This window comes from Polypterus senegalus, chromosome 2, assembly GCF_016835505.1.
Source record: "Polypterus senegalus isolate Bchr_013 chromosome 2, ASM1683550v1, whole genome shotgun sequence".
In the NCBI taxonomy this organism is placed as follows: domain Eukaryota; kingdom Metazoa; phylum Chordata; class Cladistia; order Polypteriformes; family Polypteridae; genus Polypterus; species Polypterus senegalus.
The window spans coordinates 107,017,795-107,039,584 of NC_053155.1; the positions used below are offsets into that span (position 1 = coordinate 107,017,795).

The window sequence follows — 21,790 nt, forward strand, 5'->3', positions numbered from 1 at the left end:
GGTAATTTGACCAACTTAATCTTTAAACTCTGAGTAACCTCAGCCAAAATTATTTTGTACATTAGGCTAAAACAGTGTGATCATTGAACATTTTGCAATTAGATGTAATTAGAATTACTAACGGTCACGGAAGTCCAATGATCCCCAGTAAGAGCCACAAAGTCCGCTTTCTGTAATGCATCTAATTTTGCTTGCTTTTCAGTGTGCACAAAACCATGCTTTTATTAAGGCTTCGCTCGGGTAGTCTTTAGAAAAGAAATTTTCCTCCGATCAGTCATAGGAACGCGCTTTATTCCGACTCTAACATTTTTGTAGCTGTGATGTGTGCATCAGTGTAATCGATGTACCAGGAAATCATGCATTGACAAAAGTTCCCCTTTGCTTGGAATTGAAAGTGTGATTAAATGCGTTATTTTTTTAACGTGTTATGGAGTACATGCATCGAAGCTTCTCAGCTGTGCTTGTGCTAAAAAAAGGAAACATTTTAAAAATAACGTAACATGATACTGCTTTAACCACATATTTTTTTCATACGTCCCAAATCAAGGAGATGCGAGGGTAAAATGAATCGGGAAGCACGTGTACATACTCAGTGCATCCTCTCTCGGGAATCAAACCTTGGATGTCGGCGCTAGAGGCGAAGCCTCTACAATTAGCACGCAGTGGCTTGTCTATTTGAGAGTATGTAGATCAGGGTATATATATATATTCAGCGAGAAGTAGTGTGTTAAAGAAGTTATGAAAAAGAAAAGGGAACATTTTAAAAATAACATAACATGATTGTCAATATACAGTAATTGTTTTGTGAGTGTTATTGAGTGTTGCTGTCATCAAGGATTTGATTATCATTATTTCTTTCAATCAGGGTCGTATTTGTACGATGTGTTGTGTTCAAGTTACATTCTGTGTTTGTCAGTCGTTGTAAGGATAAGAGGTTTCATTCATCGATTCGTTTCTTACTGCATCAATAAACAGCTCGTCTTCCTCTTTATCTGAGATGTGACACACTGCATGCACGGGTTTTTTTTTACACTGTCTTCCTTTAGCGGGACATTGACTTTTTCCAACGTGTGCTTTGTTTCCGCAGTAGCTGCACTTATGAATATGCTTGTATGTATCAGACGCTTCATATTTTTTTGCTGCCTTCTCAATTGTGTAATTCGGTTTAGCTTCCAGTTATGACCATTACGCGTAGAATTTCGAAATGAAACCTGCCCAACTTTTGTAAGTAAGCTGTAAGGAATGAGCCTGCCAAATTTCAGCCTTCTACCTACACGGGAAGTTGGAGAATTAGTGATGAGTCAGTGAGTGAGTGAGTGAGTGAGTGAGTGAGTGAGTGAGTGAGTCAGTCAGTCAGTCAGTCAGTCAGTCAGTGAGGGCTTTGCCTTTTATTAGTATAGATATGTATTATCATGCTCCTTCAAAACCTAAATACAAAGCGTGGACTGTGTAATGGACCTCACTTAGTTGTTACAGATTTGAAACAAAATGTAATTCAACTGGAAGTTCTCACTCGATCAGCTGAAGGTGATAAAATGTTGATTTCTCAAATCAATTTGTGTCCATCAGAAACTGAATTGCCTTTCAGATTGAAATGGCAACAGTTTCCCGTAAACCCAGCCTTTCCAATGACTTTTAATAAGTCGCAAGGTCAAACATTGGATTGCATTGGAATTTAGTTGCCGGAACCAGTTTTTGGGCATGGACAATTATGTGTGGTATTCTCCACAGTGAGACAAATGCAAAGTATCAAAGTAAAAGTAGAAGAATCCTCAATTCAATGCAAGTTGATTAACGATGTTTTTATACGGAATGTCGTTTACCATGGAGTTTTTCAAGGTTTATTGACATCCTTTCAATCACCTGACATTCCTGCATTTCAATTTTTTTCTCATGATTTCAATAGCTTCTGGGAGCCTGGGCTTTTTACAGCACAGGCTTACACAGCTAGTATATATAAAGACAGTATATTTGTGTTAATCTTAGGGTGTGAGAGTCCAATAATGCTTTTGGTGAATTCTACTTATCTCACTATAATATATTCTTGTGTCCAAAGAAGGAGTTGCTCTGTAGATTATCCAAGAATGTTGTTTTTTTTTTTAAATAGTGCTCAGTGGTGAATCATATAAATGGACTTTATTCAACGTGTGTAACAATAGTGGGTGTCAGTGTACACATAATAATTAAGGATGTACATTGTTTACATTATGTACTAATCCAAGCATACCAAAGTTCAGCATTAATCATCATGCTGCTGCATAATCAATGTGTAACCTGATATGCTGTCAGTGATGTGCTATCATTATCAGGTATTCTTCCTTTAATGTCATAATGTTTTTGTGAGGGAGGTAGGGAATAGAATTCAGTAGTCAAGGGAAGAGCCCAAGAAAATCTGACCTATAAGTGAAACTCCAAAGTCCTTGAGAGTCCACAGAGAGCATGAAACAAGTGCAACTGAGCAGAAAGTCCACAGGCTGTAGCCTACAGGGAAAAATAGGACCTCATCTACAGTCTACAGTAAGGTTTGGGTGTTCTTCATGGTTCAAAACATTAATGTCACGGTTCATTTTGCAAATGTTCTTGTCATTAGAACTTTATGACATAAATGCCTACTTATTTTGTAGATTTGCTTTGCTAAGCACAGTGGTTGCTGCTCCACAGCCCAAGGGTTCTAGTCCAAATGGTGGCCTGGTACATGAGGATTATTAATGAATTACTCTCTTAGGTTAACTGCACTCTTTGACTGCTATTGCATCTATGGTTGTTTCAGACCATGAAATGGATGCTGCTAGAATAGTTTTAATGCAAATCAGCTATCCTAAATTGGAAAACAGATGGATGGCTGAATAATCAATTTGAGAAGACTCTTTAGTTATACAGTATTAGAGCATTTATTGAAAGTAAACTAAAAGATTAGCATACAGTCCAGTTGTTTACATATGCTGGGAGGACAGGTTAAGCTCTAGTTTTCTCTGTTCTCTCCGTCAGACATTTAAGTTGCAGATAGCACTTGGGTGCAGTTCCAGATCTTACTGTCCAAAACAAATAAAAAGGTTAACCTGTCTATGCTGCCATGTTCTGCAAGTTCTAGAAATTACAGGCCCTGTTGTGTACTAAATACTATGAGAGTATTCATATTTAACATAAGCACAACAAACATGTCAGCATTCCTGCTTCTGTAGATAATTGTAATTTATTTGTGGATTAAAAGCTTAAAATATAAAAAAGCAGTAATAAAAGTTAAATATAAGTTAAACATTTGTATTTTCTTGGAAGATGACCAGAATTTGATTAGGCAGACTTAAGAATGTTATGTTACTAGAAGATCTGCTTTGAATGACAATAAAGGCAAAGCAAGATGAAAAGTTTATGAAAGTGCATTTAATGCAGCTCTTTTAGAGAAATGTCCATCTGCTGGGCATTTTGCAACATCCTATGAAACCACGGTTAGCACAGAACCTCGAAAAAAGGGAATGTCCACTTACAAGAACATTTGCAAATATTCATTCCAACCAATCTCTCAATGAGAACAAAACAAATCTTAAAGCAGGAAGTGACCATTCAGCCTATCGAGTTAATCTGGTTAGCTAACATCTAAGCGTTCCTGGTATTACTTTTAATTAATTTAACCCATTAATTTTTCTAAGATTCCTAGGCACCTTTGTGTGAAGTAATACTTTCTGGTGTTCATCTTGAATTTATTTCCGCTTAGTGGCAATTTCCTGCCTCTAAACAAATCCTGTTTCATCAGAATTGGTGAGCAAGGCTCTTCTTGTCATAACTTGTCCTGTTGTCTAGACAGCTCAGCTATTAGCTAAACAAACAGACTTGACGGACTGGATTATCTCCTCTCATTTGTCAAATTTCTTATGTTCTTATATTCTAAAATATATATATATATATATTCACATTTCTTTAGATAAAGACAAAGGCAAGCAGAGATGTTGTGAGTGAGTATTTGTGAAAACTGGGCACAGATATCTTTCATTTCTTTCCCTCTGATGGGAATATTTCAGTCCAAAAGCTTATTCTTCTTAATAACAGGATGTCATTTAGTAGCAGTGACGGTAAGACTGGAAGCACTCCCAGATACAGTCCATTGCAGGGTATACTCTTGTGTATGCACACTACAATATATTCCACTTAGTGTCGCCAATTAACACAACATGCATATTTTTGCTATGAGAAAGGAAATTGAGATTCTTAAGAGAAAACCTATGCCAACACCTAGAGAACATACAAACTCCACCTAGAGAATGGTAGTGACTCAGAATCTCTAACCACTGTACAATTGTGCTGTCCTAATCTGAAGGATTAGATATGAGTATGTCAATTGAAAGGAGATGGACCCAAAAGGGATCATTGAAACAGATAACAACAACAAAATGTATTTATATTGCACACTTTCACACAAACAATGTAGCTCAAAGTGCTTTTACAAGAAGAATTAAAAAGCAAGTTAATATAAACCCTAAACAAACAAGATTGGGCAATAATATTATATAGTTTGTACCAAAGAAAAAGGTAATGTCGGATGGCCAGAAAAAAACAAAAAAATTCCAGTTAGGCTGGAAAAAAAAAACAAAATCTGCAGGGGTTACAAGGCCAAAATATTGCTCAGCCCCCACTGGGCATAAACCTCCTACTCTGGGAAATGATGAACCCCTGGTTGAAATACAGTGGACACCATGGGGCAGTAATAAATAGGCACAAGATACCTGACATACAAAGAAGACCACTCAGTGCCACTAGTTTGGTTAGCTAATTACTAAGTAACTCCTCTATATGAAAATAGTTCTCTAAAAGGACTTGCCTGGGTTAGTATAGAAGCAGAGAAGCCAGTTGATAAACTGTATTATGCATTATTTCAATAAGCGAGCATCAACACAGTCACAAGCCCAAATATGGCTATGAGCAACCTGCCGATTTAAACACAAGAACAGACTCAAAAAATGCAGATTTTCTCAAGGCAACTTGAAATTTGTACTGGGTCCACGGCACTAGAAACAATTCCAGAGGTTGTCTTAGAAATAATCCCGCTGTTAGAATTCAACTTAAAGTCCTTTGTAGTTACAGGAAGGAGGTGAGTTACAGCAGAAGTTTAATTGGTATTGAGGTAGACTGACAAACGTCTGAACAAAACTGAGAAGCACATTTTTGTATCTCCTAAAACTTGGTTTCTCCATCTTAGAAATACTACCTGCACAATCTTGAACAATTAATTTGCATCAAGCAGAATTAATTAATGTAATGCCTTATGGTCAGAATGTTTGAATTGTTCACTTACAATACTACAATTACTTAAGCTCAGCATCAAGAATCAAAATTAGACCGAAGAATTTTAATTATATAACTCAAATTCTTAAATTTATTCTGTGACTTCCAATTACGTTTAGAGTTTATTTAAAATCCCCTTCACAAATGAAGTTGTCCCTTACCTTACACAACATATTAGTAATGCACTCCAGGGAAAACAGTGTGTTCCCAAGATGAAGAGCTCCTTAATATTAGGAGAGGAAATTAAGCTAGTGCAGGAGGCAGAGCCTTTAACTTTAGGACACCCAACCTCTGGTAGGCTCTGCCTGCTTAAAGAAGCCTCATGCATCTCATGATTTAAATCGAGGCTGAAGACTTGGCATTTTTGCATGACATACTCCTGTTGCAGCAACTGCAGATGTTGTTTCATTCTGCTCACTTGCTTTGCTTTTCAATTACAGTATTTTTTTAAATCTTTTTCTTCACATAAAGTCATTTTCTTTCACTTTTTGGCATTTATGGTGGCATTTCATCATTCCTAAGAGGGAATGCATCATTATATATCATGGCTTTCAGACATCTTTGTTCTAAATGAAAATGTCACCATTTGCCTCAGGCTTTGTTCATAATGCAGCTGACCTAACACCAGAAGTGGTTCTGACATGTGACTTCTAGTGAAACCATACCAAAATTTTCCTTGATGTGTACACACTTCTCTAATGTTAACATTAACTTATCTAATTATTCATATCTGTTCCTCTTTTACTTATGACTAGCAAGATGTGTGAGTTGAAACACTGCATCACGGACAATTAAATAATAGGATGATGGTGCTGGTGGCATCTGATTGGCGAAATACCTGCTGACATCATCATTATCATCTGATAAAGTATAACATTATAGGTTTGAGTGTCCACAAAACATATTGGCTATGAACTGCCTAAACAGGAACTCCTTAAAAGTTTAGAATTCAGTGGCTTTGAGGTGAAAAAGGAGAAGCCACAATAAAGAACACGGAGACTACACACATACTGCATGACCCAAACATGAGACCGTTGCTGTCCGCACCAGCGCTAACCACTGTGTAGTCGGTGTTGGCTGGACAGTGCAAACAATTGAAAGAGTTATTTTCTGAATTCCTGTTCTTTCCACACCAGGCGTCTGCAGTTCTTTGCAACTGCACATCATACTGCTGGCTTCCTTTTCACAAAGTGGAAGGAACACACAAAAGGTTGTTTCAAGTGTAATGCCATTCTACAATCCGTTCATCTGTGGGTGATGTTTAAGATGCCTATCAATCCTGATATTGATCTACTCTGGGTTTTTTAAATTACTGTGACTACCTTTAAGAAAGCAAATGGTCCTGGACTTGTACCTTCTTACTGGCTTGTGCTGCACTGCCTCAGGAAAAGCTTGAACAGAGAAATTAGATTTGAAATACAAAATGAAAAAAGGGGAAGGACATGTTTTAATACGTCTAATAAGGAACTGCAGCCTTCAAGCCACATCACAAACCTGGGCTCCCCCCTTACCCGGAAACTCACTTGTAGAATGTAGCACACAATATCATACAGTACTATTTTTCTAGATAAGAAATGACTGAACGTATCATGGAAAATTTGAAGAATGCTGCTTATTGAGACTAAAGCATAGGGTTGTTATAAACATATTAATAATAAGTTCATATATTAAAAACATATTATTTACTTTGTACAACATCTGGTGGAGTTGTTGGCAAATACCACTGAACTGCCACTGCCTGGGGTAGTGGGAAGCACCATGTAAATGTTTTATTTCTTTGGAAATGTCCCAATATTTCTCTTTGTATTTCTGTTGCATTTCATTTTATATGTGTAATTACTGCATAGCACTCTGGGCTCAGAAGTGGAAGTGTGCTTAATAAGAGTAAACCCTTTTTAAAACTGCAACTTTGGATTAAAAAGAAAGCATTTTAGCACCTGTACTGCCATTGTGAAAAGGTAATTGCCCCTTTAGTTTTTCACTCAGAGAGATGTCCAAAGTTAATTGATTATTAGATTTACTGTAGCTGACTTAAAACGGTCAGACCAGACTGCAGCCAGTCCTGTTCAATCTAAAAATCACTATATATGAGTCATATTTATAATATTATGACAGCAATGTAGTCACCACAAGGTTTCTAGAAGAAAACTATTCCTCAGTGGAATGCAAGGTATGACAAGGGGAAAAGTGGTGGACACTTAGAAATCATGAAAGGGTTACATTCCCATTTCTAAGGCTCTGGAACCCCACCACATCACAGTAAGAACCATTATCTCCGAACTGGGAATACAGTAGAACCCTAAAGCCTTTTGGACTAATGTTTTATGGGTCAATGAGTCAAAAGCAGAACTCTTTGGATGACATAGGTTCCACTGTCTGGCATAAAACTAAAACAGTGTTCAACGGTCAGAATATCATGTCATCAATAAAATACAAGGGTCATGGTATGAAGGTGTGTTAATGATTTGCTACCTCATGATTGAGGGAACCATGAATTCCTTACTTTACTAGACTATTTTTAAGAAGAATGTCCAGTCATCTGTTTTTTTTTTTTTTCTAAAGATGAAGTGAAATTGGATTCTGCAGCAGGACAATGACCAAAATGCTAAAAACAAGGCTACAACAGAATGGCTCAAGAAAAACAAAAGTTTTGGATTGGTCTAGTCAAAGTCCAGACTTTGAACCCTAACAGTTCTGCTGTTACAGTTAACTTTCAAAAGTCTACCCGTGTGTCTAAATTAAAGCAGCGCTTCATAGAAGAGTGGGCTGCAATTCCTCACAAATGATGTGAAAGGCAGATATCAAATTAAAGGAAGCATTTAGTTTTGATTATTGCTGCAACCAAGTATTGAAATGGGTCAGGGGCAATTACTTTTTCACTTAGATGATGGGGTTTGCTGGATATCTTTGTTCCTCGAATAAAGAAATGATTTAAAAACTGTGCTGTGCGCTCACTCAGTTCCCTTTATCTAATATTAGACTACGTTTTGTCTGAGGCCATACATATGCAAAAGCGGGATATTAGGAAGGGGGCAAATACTTTTTCACTACCCAATTTCTAGTTTCTTTCAGTTTAATTCTTCTTTTCCGTTTTAATTATCTGTTGTGCAAATCGAATTTCACACTAGCAAATCAAAAATATTTTTGGAATCTTTTAAAATCCAACTTTTCTTGTTATTGATAACTAATTATTGGGAAGGGGAACATTTGCGGTTACGGGTAGATTTTTGTTCTTTTTTATTAAGTAGGCGTAAAATTTCGTTATCATTGTGATTTGTTTAAAAGGTTTCGAATTCTTAAAAATATGCAAACGGGAAATTCCACTCCGCAGACAACACTTCGGGAAATTCCGTCGTTAACTAAGCAGATGTCAACATTCCAGACTTGCTCAATCGGGTCAAGGACCGATCCAGTAAGACCTCACGATACTTCACACAACCAAAACGGTTGGGGGTCACAGAAAGAATCAGACAATAAAGAAAAAGAAAGCTTTTTGTGCATTCGGTTAAGACGAGTCGGGCACGCGCACCGGCTTAGCGATCCGGAAGGTAACCCGGATGTGTCGGCGACAACAGCCTGATAAAAGCCGAAGGGCCTTTGTGATTAGCGCACATTCGGACTTAAGCATTCGGGAGGGCATATCCTGCCAAATGTACAGATAGGAAGATACGAAAATCAAATTGGGTTGATTCTAAGTAGATGCTTTTTGAAATTATTGTTTTTTGCAGTTACTTCGTGCTGGGCGCACCCACTAAACTTTACTTCATGCTAAAAACTAATCGAAACAGACGTTTGGGTTGTTGGGATCTTTTTGTGTGTGAAAACTACACTCCCTTTGTACGTATTTTTCATTCCGCCCTTTCCTGAACGCTGTTAGGGTCTTTCATGAAGACACAGCAGCAGAGATGACGCGCCTCAGTCAGGTGAAATTGGCTTCTGATAAAACACAGCATCCTTCAGATGTTAGGGCGACTGTATCTACATATGTACTTAATTTTTAAACGGTGCGGAAAGTTAGATGTAAAATGCATATTTAGGAATAGAATCGCACGGTTACAACAATAGCGCAGGGTATGCGTTCAGAGAGTCAAATTTTCTTGTGCTGCGCAGATGAGAAATATTATATCCACTGAAAATGTTCAGATGAAAACGTAAAAGAAATCTCGCAGGATTTATCATTATTAGCTTTATTCACACCATTTGCGTACAAAAAACAACGTGATGCTGTCTAATCGGACATGGCTTAAAGGGCAATCAAAGAGAATAATCATCCTCTATCAACACTTGAATTTGTAATTCCTACCATTTTATTAGCTTGTGCTGAGCCTCCTTTCTCCTGCACTTTCCCACGTTTCCCTTGTCCTAGCTAAGAAGAGTCCAGTGAATCGTTAGGTAGTCCAGCGCTGCCTGCTCTGTGCTCCGCTGTGTTGCCTTGCCAGTCTGACATACAGTAACTTATCTCAAGCTGGTTTGCATGGCAGACTCAGAAAATACAGGCAAATATGTTAGGAAACACCAGTGCTGCACTCTTATTTTACGTGAAATATACTTTTAATTATGCATTACCACTCATACGCATGCTATTAATTATTTTTGTTTGTATAATTTAAATTACTTTGAAGTGTTTTTTTTTCATTTTGACATTAAATATTTTCTATTGATCAGTGTCAAAAATGGCAAATTAAATTCACTGTGATTAAATGTTGTATAACAATTAAAAGTGAAAACTTTCAGGGCTGTGAATACTTTTCATAGACATTGTATTTGAAGCAGAATTAATAACTGCTTTACACACAGTCCATTAAATCATTATCCTTTCTGTATATCAGTTGATTGATAGCTGCCATGAGGACCCTTACTAAAACTATTAAGTACAGATATAACAACAATTCTGTTCTTAACTGCCAAAGCTGTCCTTTTTTTAGAACTGTACAGACTGGCTTCATTTAATTTTGCTGTAATACAATTTCCTATTAACTAGGCTTACTTCTTTTGCTTTACCACCTTCTTTTGCTTTCTTAGGCAGTTAGCGTTACAACAATATCTGTTAGTTATGGGTTTTTTTTTTTTACAGTTGCAGTAATTGTCATTAGCAGGTAATCTTAAACTATTTTCTGTATCATCTTCATATCCTGCTGCCTTTATGAAGCTGATACTCTTGGCCATTGCAATGGTTGTGAATATTTGGCATCAACAGTGAGAGACACGGTACCAAACTGCTGTTTAATTATGCTAGAAATGCATCCTTACAGACCTCGACCTCAACTCTACTGTTGTGACTATTTCTCTTTATAGATTGATTCCACAAACTTTGCCACTGTCCTCTGACAGCAGACATGACACTGTGCTGGACATCTCTATGCGATTTCAAAAATCAGCTGAGGTAGGTAAGAGTTGTGGGCCAGTATTTAGTTGATGCTTGTTAATGAGTAACTCTAGGAGTCATTGGTGGACTCCAGCAGTAGGGGAAAAACAGGAAGGCCCTCTGAATTCTGCTCTTTGCTGGCTCTTTGAATTTGTTTGAAGATTGTGGCTGAGGCTGTGTAAGTTATGGATGTGATAGGAAATTGGAGAGACCATGGAAAATGACTGTCAGTAAGTATGTCAAAATGAAAACACAGTGGTTATCAACAAAAAAGTTGAATCTGATCCCTCAGGAATTTTTAATATTTAAGAATGGTCCTTCTGATCAAGACCTCAAGAACCAAGAGACTGATCCTTCAATTAGCTGTGAACCACCCAATCTCACTGAGCTTGCAAAGGTAGTGAACCAGCTGAGGGAAAGGAAGGCTGCAGGGATCTGTGGTATCCAGGGTGAACTTCTCCTGGCTGGTGGTAAAGTTGTCCTCCTGGCATTGAAAACAATCTTTGCTTCCATTTGGGATGCTGACCCCAGCTGACTGGAAAACAGGACTTGTCGTCCCTATCTGGAAAGGGAAGGGTGATCGCCTGGATTGTGGCAACTACATTGTGATAACTCTGCTCTTGTTGCCTGGTAAGGTCCTTGCTAGGGTGGTCCTCAATACGATCCATAATCACTTGCTCTCCTACCAGCGACTGGAGCAGTCTGATTTTATGCCAAAGAAGATTACCATTGACTGCATCCTGGCACAGAGGATTCTCATGGAGCCCAAACACGAATATGAGAGTTTTTTTGCAGCCGATTTTCGTAAAGCGTATGACTCAGCTGATCAAGATGCCCTGTGGGACATCCTGAGACTTCACGTGATCCCCTCAAGGTTGCTGGATATTATGGCCAGCCCGTACACTGGTACTGTGAGTGCTGTGCAGGGTGGAGGCAGAACCTCTGTCTTTTTCACAGTTTATTCTGGGGTTTGTCAGGGGTGTGTTTCTCCTACTCTGTTCAGTGCTTGCATTGATTGGATGTTGGGCAGGGTCTTGGGGTCCAGCAGCTGTGGGTCATCTGTTGGTGAAGAAAATTTCACAGATCTTTGCTGACAATGTTGTGATCTTCGTGGAGTCAATGGAGGCTGTTATCAGGGCTCTCCAGAGACTGAGCGAGGAGTCTGAGTATCTGGGCTTGCGAATGTCCCAGATAAATTTAAGATCCAGGCCTTTAATGACCTCTTAGGCACAGCCATCAGCAGTGTGTCCGTCTGCGGAGAGAGTTTCAAACTTATCGAGAGGTTTACTTACCTCAGCAGTGATATTCATGTCTCTGGTGTCTCTTCCTATGAAGTCAGTAGATGGATTGGGAGAGCTTGGGGGATCATGAGGTCGCTGGAAAGGTGCGTGTGGCACTCCCAATACCTATGCAAAAGGATGAAGGCCCAAGTCTTTACAGTCCTGTTGCTTCCTGTTTTGCTATATGGTTGTGAGACATGGACGCTATCCAGTGAACTGAGATGAAGACTAGACTCCTTCGGTACTGTGTCTCTTTGGAGAATACTTGGGTACCACTTGTTTGACTTTGTGTCGAATGAGAGGTTGCTCACACAGTCCAGAATGAGGCACATTACCTGCATTGTGAGAGAGTGTCAGTTACAAGACTACGGCCATGTGGCATGATTCCCCAAGGGTGATAGGGCAGACAGGATCCTCACTGTTGGAGACCAGAGTGGCGGGACCAGGCCAAGGGGACGGCCATGTAACACCTGGCTGCAGCAGATAGATGGTCATTTCCAGAGGGTGGGACTGGACTGTGTGTCTGCCTGGGGGTTGCCAACCAGGATTCTGAGCTGTTTCATTGTGTGATGGGTGTGGCAAAGCACTGTACCAGTGCATGCTCCCCAACCTGACTTGACCTGATCTTCTGCTAGTTCAAAAATCTTATTTACTGGATTTCTTGTAGAGAAAAGCCAAGCAAAATGACACCTTTTATTGGCTAACTAAAAAGATTACAGTATGCAAGCTTTCGAGGCAACTCAGGCCCCTTCTTCAGGCAAGATGTAAACTTGTAGAAAGTGTTTAACTATCTGCATAGGTAAAATAAGGAGATGGCTAGCAGATTGTTTAACGGAGCTCCTTTAAGCTGTTAGGATCAAAGACCTTACCAAAGGCTATTGTAGAACATTTCACATCTCATGACCACAACTGCACTGATCGCTCCATTTGTATGCTTTCACAAGGCTTCAAAGGCTTTTTTTATTTTAAAGAAAACATTGGACTCATTCTCATACTTGAGTTTGCATATTTCTCCAGGATTAAATGACAGAGTAACCTTCTAATCTCTTTTTTCGTGCTCTGTAATTATACACCTAATCTTGCCTTCACTCCTTTCATCTTCCACTTCTATAAATGTACCTGCATTTTCCTTTTTATTCACAGGCCTGATGAAGGCTACACAGCCAAATTCTTTTGTCTCTAAACTTGTTTAATTTTTTTTTAGCATGGGAATAACCTTTACTTTTTTCTGTCTCATGCAGACGCATGCTACTGTAACCCTTTCAATATCAGTGTTAAAATGATCTCAACAGCCATTTTTTGGTTCAGCAGATGTAGACTGGACAACAACCAAGTTGTTTTTAGCACAGGAGTGAAAAATTGTTAACAACCGGAGATAGTTTATTGAAAGTTCAAATAAAATTTAAAGGAAGATTTATTCCTGGTGGCCATGCATACACTTTCTGATTGGACAGTTTATCATCTCCTGACAGACTAGGTCATTCTAGTTTGGATACATGGAGCGAAAGGGAGAGGATGATTGGGTGAAGAGGTGCATCAAGATGGAGAGAAGGGAATGAGGCCCAAAGAGAGGACAAAGAAGATGTGGGTGGAGGTGGTGATGGATGACATGAAAAGTATACATCTCACCCCAATGGATGAATTGGATCATAGAAAGTGAAATAAAAAAACTGCTGACCTAGGTAACCCCAGAAAATGACTGTTAAATCAATGATATTAGAATAGGTGTGTTTCTTTAGCTCGGACTACTGAATTAGTCAGAAATATTAAAATTGGCAACATGGTTGGGTGGAAAATATCTAGTTGTGGATGTAAGACTGACATCTAACACGGATGAATGGAAGGCAAGAACATTACCTGGCTGAGGAAGGCTGTTTTTTTTTTGTTTTTTTTTTTTAAAGAGAGAACAGAAGAGCACATTCTTCAACCTCCAACTTATCAACCAGCCTCAGACGCAGGAAGAACAATCAATGTGGTTTCTTCCCATGCCATAGAACTTGAGAAATAACATTGGTTATAACCAGATGCTTGCCAGGTTATGTCATGTTTGTCTGTATTTGTGTCTTGTGGATATTTGAGAAGGCTTATAATCATTGTCTGGAAATAGAATGAAGTGTGCATATTTCCCCATTCACGTTGGTGGTGTTAAGACATATGGTTTTCACCAAAGGTGTGTCCTGCCTTAATGCTTGTTTATACTCTCCATGGACAAGATTAGAGTGTAGCTGAGGATCTGAAAGCATCTACTTTACGGGCTTCAGAGTGTCATTATGTTCTTTACAGATTTTTTTTTTTCTAATATTTTTCTTACAATCTCCAGTGATTTGTGGCAGGTCATTACATGGGATGAGTAATGGGAACTTTGAATTTGAGGTAATGGTCTCTTCTTTACTTTGTGTTTATCGCTTGTACAGAAGCATAAGTATGTACAGTCCTTGTTACAAATAGCATCTGAGAACTCCCTGATTAAATCTTTGTTCCCAAAAGCTCGAAAATCAAAATTATTTAGAGTCCCCTGAAAACAAATTTTGAAGACATTTTATAAGACATGTTATGGTGTGTGAGGTATAACTTCAGAAAATAACATTTTAACCCATTTTTATTAAGTGAGTTGGAAGGCACTGTCATTTTAGGAGCAAGGAATACTTGTTTGCACTTACTGGATTGTTCTCCCAGCTCATAGAGCGAGCTTCCCCACGCTTGTATTGGGTTTAGAGTGGACAGTATGACAGGAGCATCCATTCAATTGGCCCTTGAATGAAAATGCATCCCTGCCATCTTCCACCCAGTTTTCTTCCATTGTGGCCAAGGGGATTTTGAATTGAGGTACCGTATATTGGGTGACTGCTCTGTGAAGTGCACCTATGGCAGGTGGGTAGAGTGGACGGCAGATATTAAGGACTGCAGAGAGTTTGCTGCATGTTCATGATTATGGTGTGACTTGAACAGATAAAAGTCCATGTTGGGCATGTGGCCAGAGAGAGGGCAGTTAGACTCCGGTCAGGCGAGGTTCTTGATGTGTATAAATTCGGTCCGTTTGCAATGCAAAGGTCGGTCCAGTTCAGAAGAGGGTAAGATTAGATCAGCTCAGATGAGTTCAGTTGTGGATCAGGAGAAATTTGTGTGAGACTTGAGCTGCTATGTTGATTTCTTAATCTTTAAATTCTTAGTCCAGTTTTTGCCAAGCAAATTTTCCCTTGTAAGTTTAGAGAGAAAGATATCAAGAGGGATTCTGTCAAATTGCCGGAGCACTTACAATCATCAAATGGACACATTTTTTGAGTTGATTTTTGCTTTTAATGAACATTTTATTATTCCCATATTTTTACACTTAATTATTGAAATCTACTATATATATATATATATATATATATATAAAATTATAAGCCTAAAAGTGCAACGATTTTGTGCAACGATTTTATGTGACGTTTTTATGTCATGTTTTTTTTTCATCCTTTAAATAGGCTTATTTTACAACCTACATATATATGTTTGGTATCATTCTTTTCAGAATATATCGAACTTTAATGTGATATTGTTAGATTTTCAGATTCTTATTCCGTTTTTAAATTATAAACTAAAAAATATCAAGAACTCATGTCCCGCGAGATGAGACTTTGTGCCAACAGATTTAACCATGCCCAGGGCCGGAAATAAAAGACAAAGAGTGGGACAGCTGCTGTACAGGTTTTTAAATGTTCGAAGCACCGTGCGAGATCCAGATCACACAGCACAGCAGCAGCAAACCAGCAGCTGTTCGAGCAAAGAGGAGGTAAAAGAAAACTGTATTTGTTTCCCATTGTATCACCGTTTAAGAGGGGTTTTCTGAGGAGCGACCGTGTCTCCTTGGGGTTTGTTCAGCCCCCCTTTTCACAATGCGAGTCACAGAGATGCGAAGTGGCTAGCACATAGCTCAGGCCAGGGGGGTGGGCGAGCGAACCCCCTAGTATTTCTATACATTATAAATGCACTTCTTGGGACTGCACTTGTATAACAAATGCACTTCTTGCATGCTGCATCTGCTGTGTTGTTGCTCCACTGTCCTTCAGTCCTGATACTCAGTGTTCCAGAGATCCTGTTAAAACCAAAGGTGAGGACTGCATGACAAGCTGGTATAAATCACTTAATGCCCATTATCAGGTGTGCGAGAAAACATTGTAGCAGCCAACAGACAGCTTATAACAGTCAGAGTGAAGAAGGTGACGTTATGGACTCACCAGGGCTAGATGGTTAAGCCCTACAAGGAAGGGGAGAGCATCCAATTGACAAGCCTTTGCACCAAGAAAAAAAGACTTTTAGAGAAAAACTATTAATAGTAGCAGGGAGTGATGGGGAAGTGAAGTGAAAAAGAAAGTGCAGGCAGGGTGGAGAAGAGTGTCAGGAGTGATTTGTGACACATAGGTACCAGCAAGAGTGAAAGGGAAGGTCTCACCAAACAACAGGATGCAGTGCTGGAGGTGGCAAAGTTAAAGATGTAAAGATTTGCATTGGGTGTGACAAGGATGGACAGGACTAGAAATGAGTACATTAGAGGGTCGGCTCAGGTTGGACGGTTGAGAGGCAGAGGCGAGGTTGCGTTGGTTTGGACATGTGCAGAGGAGAAATGCTGGGTATATTGACAGAGCTGTCAAACAAGAGGAAAAGAGGAAGGCCTAAGAGAAGGTTTATGGACGTGGTGAGAGGGGACATGAAGGTGATGGGTGTAACAGAGCAAGATGTAGAGGATAGGTCGATATGGAACAAGACGATCCGCTGTGGTGACCCCTTACGGGAGCAGCTGAAAGAAAAAAAAGAAGAAGTAGCTTCACACAGCCATTAGTATTTGCCTTAGTCTCAGTGATGCTAAAGAGTGTGATGGGTCTTGCTTAAATTGTGATAGCAACAGTGTTTATGTTGCAAGGAACAGTATGAGGCTACCTATGTCTTTTTCCGAATTTGCATTTTTTGTTTTGTACTCATCTCTCATGGCCTGTTAAAAACATACAAAAGAAGTCATCTGGGCTGTCAGACTTTTAGATTACAATGTTGCTGTTTACTGTTGTTCAATAGAGTTGTGTAGTACACTGGTACTGGAAATAAACCAAAAAAACAAAACTTAATACAGTAAGGTACTGGCATTTTGGTATTGGTACTGGAAGTAAATGTAATGCTTTATCCCCCCAACCCAGACCCCCCCACCGTTTCTTTGAAGTGATTGTATCTTTACTTGGGGACAATCCCCTTATTGGTTTGTGATAGCACTCTGCACCAGGGAAGCAGCTATGAAGAGTGATACAATTCAGGAATTCTCCTCACACCTTTATAGCTTTGACAGACTCTGGACTTCACAAGGACCCCTCTCTTATTGGTTTAAAGTGATGATGACTTTCCAAGGGCTCCCCCTTATTGCTTCAGCATGTTGTGGCATGGCATACTGGTAAGGTGGCTAATGAAGAGTGATGTGGTGTGAAATAATGGTGCGATTGTGATTTTTTGCTTTTATGCGGTAATACACTTGCGAGTTCATGGGGGGCACCCTCCATCCCCGCAACCTATTGCTATAGTGTGGTGCAATGGCACGGCACAACAGATAGGCTGGGTTAATGCTGCGTTCCATTTGAACTGGATTTCAGACTTTCTGAGTTCCTAGACTGTATTTTTTTACTGGAATGGCCCACAAGTCAGATTCCCTTCTCAGAAATTTGGGGCTGCACTGACAAGTCTGACTTCAGATTAAGACATAAATCCAAAATGGTGAAGTACACAGCAAACTTCAGTGAAAGCTGTCATATTATACTGTTTATTAGCAAGTCACGTTAAATCATTCATAAATTCAGTAATGTCCAGCCTCTATGCATAGACATATTGCTTTGGATGCACAAAATACCCGTAATGTGTTCTTCAGTAGGTGTCTGTATTCCGAAAGAGCAAGCTCAACAAGAGGTTTTCTTGGTGGCATCCATATTGTTTTCTAAATGTTTTACTGGAATACTGTAAACTCAGGTGTGACATCATTCTCCGCTTCGACATTCAGCTTACAAGGTAAATGTAGCACAGCATAAGACTTGGGGTTTTGGAGTAATCCATTATCTGGTACTGATTTAGTACCAGTACTGAGGTCCGAAATCTGGTATCGATACCAAAGTCAAAATTGTTGTGGTGCCCCAACACTATTATTCATTAAACAAGCTTGTTACTGGGCTGAACCATCTTTCAGTATGTGCCTCACTCCGTTCCTGTCAGTGCTTGCTTGCTACAATATGCTCAAATATAAAGTAAGAAAGAGATACTTGCTATGATACTACCTATTATTTTCGGCTGCTTTACCCCCAAAATAATGTGCTTCTGTCCTCCATGCTCTAACCTAAGTAGAGCTGTCCACTGATCTAGGGCAGGTGGTAAATTGGTTTATGGCGCTACATGATCTCAGTCTACATGATGAACTAGCAATTTTAGCATTGCACACACAGCAACTAAGTGTATGTCTCATGATAAGTGGCTGTTCTGCTTGATGCTGGTCAGAAGTCCAAGGTGCTGGGACTCTGGTCTGCAGATTGCATATCTATGTTGTAACGTGCGAGTCAGTGTCTTACACCCCAAAGATGAGGCTGAGTCTCAGTACTTTAGCAAAACCAACTTTCCACTTGAAACAGGAACAGCAAGGTTATTTATTGTAGCGGGATCTTCCATTCTACAATACACAGACACAGCAAACAGGCAGGGCCGGGGCCAGATCAGTGGCTAAGATGTAATGTTCCCTGCATCCCCCATGAGCAACTGGCGCTTTGCTTGCATGACAGCGGTCAGCTTGTAGTTGTTTCTGTAACACTGCGAATCTGTGGTTACCTCGGTGATGGACAAGTAACCCTCAAAAGATGTGGCAGTCGTGCTTCTGTGTGTTGTCCTGTTGTGGTGGGACTCAAAGGCAATCGCAGTTCTGCATGTCGTCCCATTGCGGAGTTCAGAAGTCTCACAATGTATGATGCAGTGTGTCCACTCAAAGGATAGGTTCTGAGTCTTTCAAAGTTGTTTCTTCACAATCACGGTATACTGTATTTTGCCACATAAAACTGTGTTTTAAAACGAATCCTTGTTTTATAATATTTAAAAATACCTAGCCTGTCCTTAATTTTTAAAGTTTTGGGATAGTGCCATGGTCCAAAATGTAAAAAAAGAAAACCTTAAATCTTACTGAATACATCCATTTTACAATGACAAAAGTGTTATCAAAGATTGATCTGTGTCTTGAGATTGCACACATACTGCAAAATAGCATGCCTATATTGTTTTAGCAAGAAAAAAAGCAAAACATTTTTGTAATATTCATTCATTTTAAAAAGAGACCAGTGTATATCTCTGTGGCAGCCTTTCAGCCCCAGGGCTGTGGTTTCAAGTTGAGAAGTCATCTCCAAGCACTGCTATCAAGGTCATGGAATGCTGAATCCCAACTGTGTGAATTGCGATAGATAGATAGATAGATAGATAGATAGATAGATAGATAGATAGATAGATAGATAGATAGATAGATAGATAGATAGATAGATAGATAGATAGATAGATAGATAGATAGATAGATAGATAGATAGATAGATAGATAGATAGTTTATTAATCCCCAAGGGGAAATTCACATACTCAAGCGGCAGCATACTGATAAAAACAATATTAATTAAAGAGCAATAAAAACGCAGTGCAAGTTAAAAAATGCAAGGTGGAGAGTGCAAGGCAGGTATAATAGTCAATAACTTTGTATAATGTTAACGTTTACCCCCCCCGGGTGGATTTGAAGTCGCATAGTGTGAGGAAGGAATGATCTCTTCAGTCTGTCAGTGAAGCTGCTCCTCTGTCTGGAGATGATCCTATTCAGTGGATGCAGTGGATTCTCCATGATTGACAGGGGTCTGCTCAGTGCCTGTCACTCCGCCACAGATGTCAAAATGTCCAGCTTCATGCCTACAATAGAGCCTTACAGTTTAATCACTCACAGCTTTTCCTTATAGGTAATAAAAATAGTTAAAAGCTGATGAAAAATTTCTAAAAGTCACAACTGGGAATTACCTCATCACACAATGGGCTTGAATACCACGAGGAAACAGTGAAATGTACTAATTTCTTTTACTCACTCAAAAATGTCATCCTTGGCTATTTGATGATCATATCCTCAGCATGCACTGTACAATTAGATAATTTGTTTATGGCACTTCAATCTGATTCATCATGGTTTCACTCTTTTTCAGTTTCTCAGTATTTTTTTTTTTTATAATGAGTTTCACATGCCACACCACGGAAATGGTGAATGCTGATTAGCTCAGTGAACTTAGTATGGACATACAGATGACTTGGCTCTTTCTAAAAATCTAATAAAAATACAGTGTAGTTCATTTAATATGTATTTTTATGTGTACAAAGTACACTGAAACTTTTATGTGTACACTTCACCATACACACCACGCTGTCTCAGCGTGAACTTGCACCGTAAACCATAGGCTTTGTAAAATATCAACATGACCCAGTTAAGGAAAATATTATCCTAAGATTTTAATGTGTATCTGTCACAGTATGTATGCCAATACAAAATACAGTTTTAGTACATATAGCATAAGAAAATAATTTGATTTGATTGCTGATGCTAGCACAGGTTGTGAATCACAGCAGATGTGCACTCCGATCTGACGATTTCATTGCATGCTGACTAATCTGCTGGCAACTCAGACACTCGACACATTCTTTTTTTTTGCAGAACATCATTTGTTGCAAGCCATGGCAGAATTTAACTATGAGGAAATTAAACTGCAGAGACAAAAGTAAAACAATAAGCAGGGTGAGGTTAAGAAATTTGAAAAATTGAGGATGCCCCTGGGGATAAATGTCAAAAAGTCCAATCTACGACAGCCTCTGCAAGCAGACAAGCAAACAGGAAACGTGTCCTTGCCTCAAGAGAACAGCAGCAAGAATTTGTGATAAAGTTTATAATTTCCAGTTAACTTTGGTTGTCACAAAAACACAGAAGGCATGTTTTCTTAAACTGAAATCTTTGCTCCTTCAAAGTGGAGATCTTCAGTTGGTTTTGGTCAATTTTATTTTTAGATGTGTACCATAGTTCCCCTCACTTCTATTTTAAAGCACTAGAGCAGGCTAGGTGCTTTTTTTAAAAAAATGTTTCACATTAGAACACAGTTTTATGCGTATCTGCCATGATTGTGAAAAGAAAATAACTGACAGTATTCTCCATAACTAATTTGTTGTACATTCCATAGTACCAGAGAAACAGGTCAGAGTTATCGTAACAGACCGGATGTTATGACTAGCCGGCTGTAATTAGGACTCCCTGATTTCACACACTGGTTACATGTGAGGGCACTGTGGGTATCTGACTCATTTAAAAAGTGGAGCATCAACTACAGAAGCGCTACTGGTTCATGACGGTGATATGAGAGCTGCGTTCTTAGACAAAACTCATGATTAAATGCTTGGTCTCATTTGCAGGAACAATTAAATATCTTAAGCTATACTCAAACTGTTACATTTTCGTTTAAAAATTACAACATCAGAACAATCTAGACGAGAGCAGGACTTTCAGCCCAACAAAGCTGTACTTAATTCTTCTAAAATAACATCAGGTTGAGTTTTGAAGATCCCTAAAGTCCTACTGTCTACCATGCTACTTGGTAGCTTATTCAATGTGTCAAGTCTCCATTTTCTCCATTTGACCACGCTAACTCTGTGTTTTTAACTTAAGAAAATTTTGCAAATGCTCCATAGAGCCACTGGCTCAGAGTTACTTGTATCACTAATGAGGGGGTTTGGGGGCTGTGGACCACATCTAGTAACACCATCAGAATTAACCAAATGACTGTGTTTAAAATTTTCGGGCTGAAATCACCAATCCAA

The 21,790-nt window shown here is 39.1% G+C and overlaps 1 long non-coding RNA gene across 2 annotated transcripts in view; it reads left to right on the top strand.

Moving 5' to 3' along the window:
- Window positions 1-21,790, top strand: part of LOC120523237 — a 268,628-nt gene that overhangs the window by 69,835 nt on the left and 177,003 nt on the right. Inside the window, exons 1-2 of one of the 2 annotated variants that reach the window (XR_005632571.1) lie at window positions 9,136-9,200; window positions 10,573-10,660. This is a non-coding gene — a long non-coding RNA (uncharacterized LOC120523237). Of the gene's footprint in view, window positions 1-9,135; window positions 9,201-10,572; window positions 10,661-21,790 lie in introns of those variants that run through there. The other variant, XR_005632572.1, reaches the window with a different exon arrangement.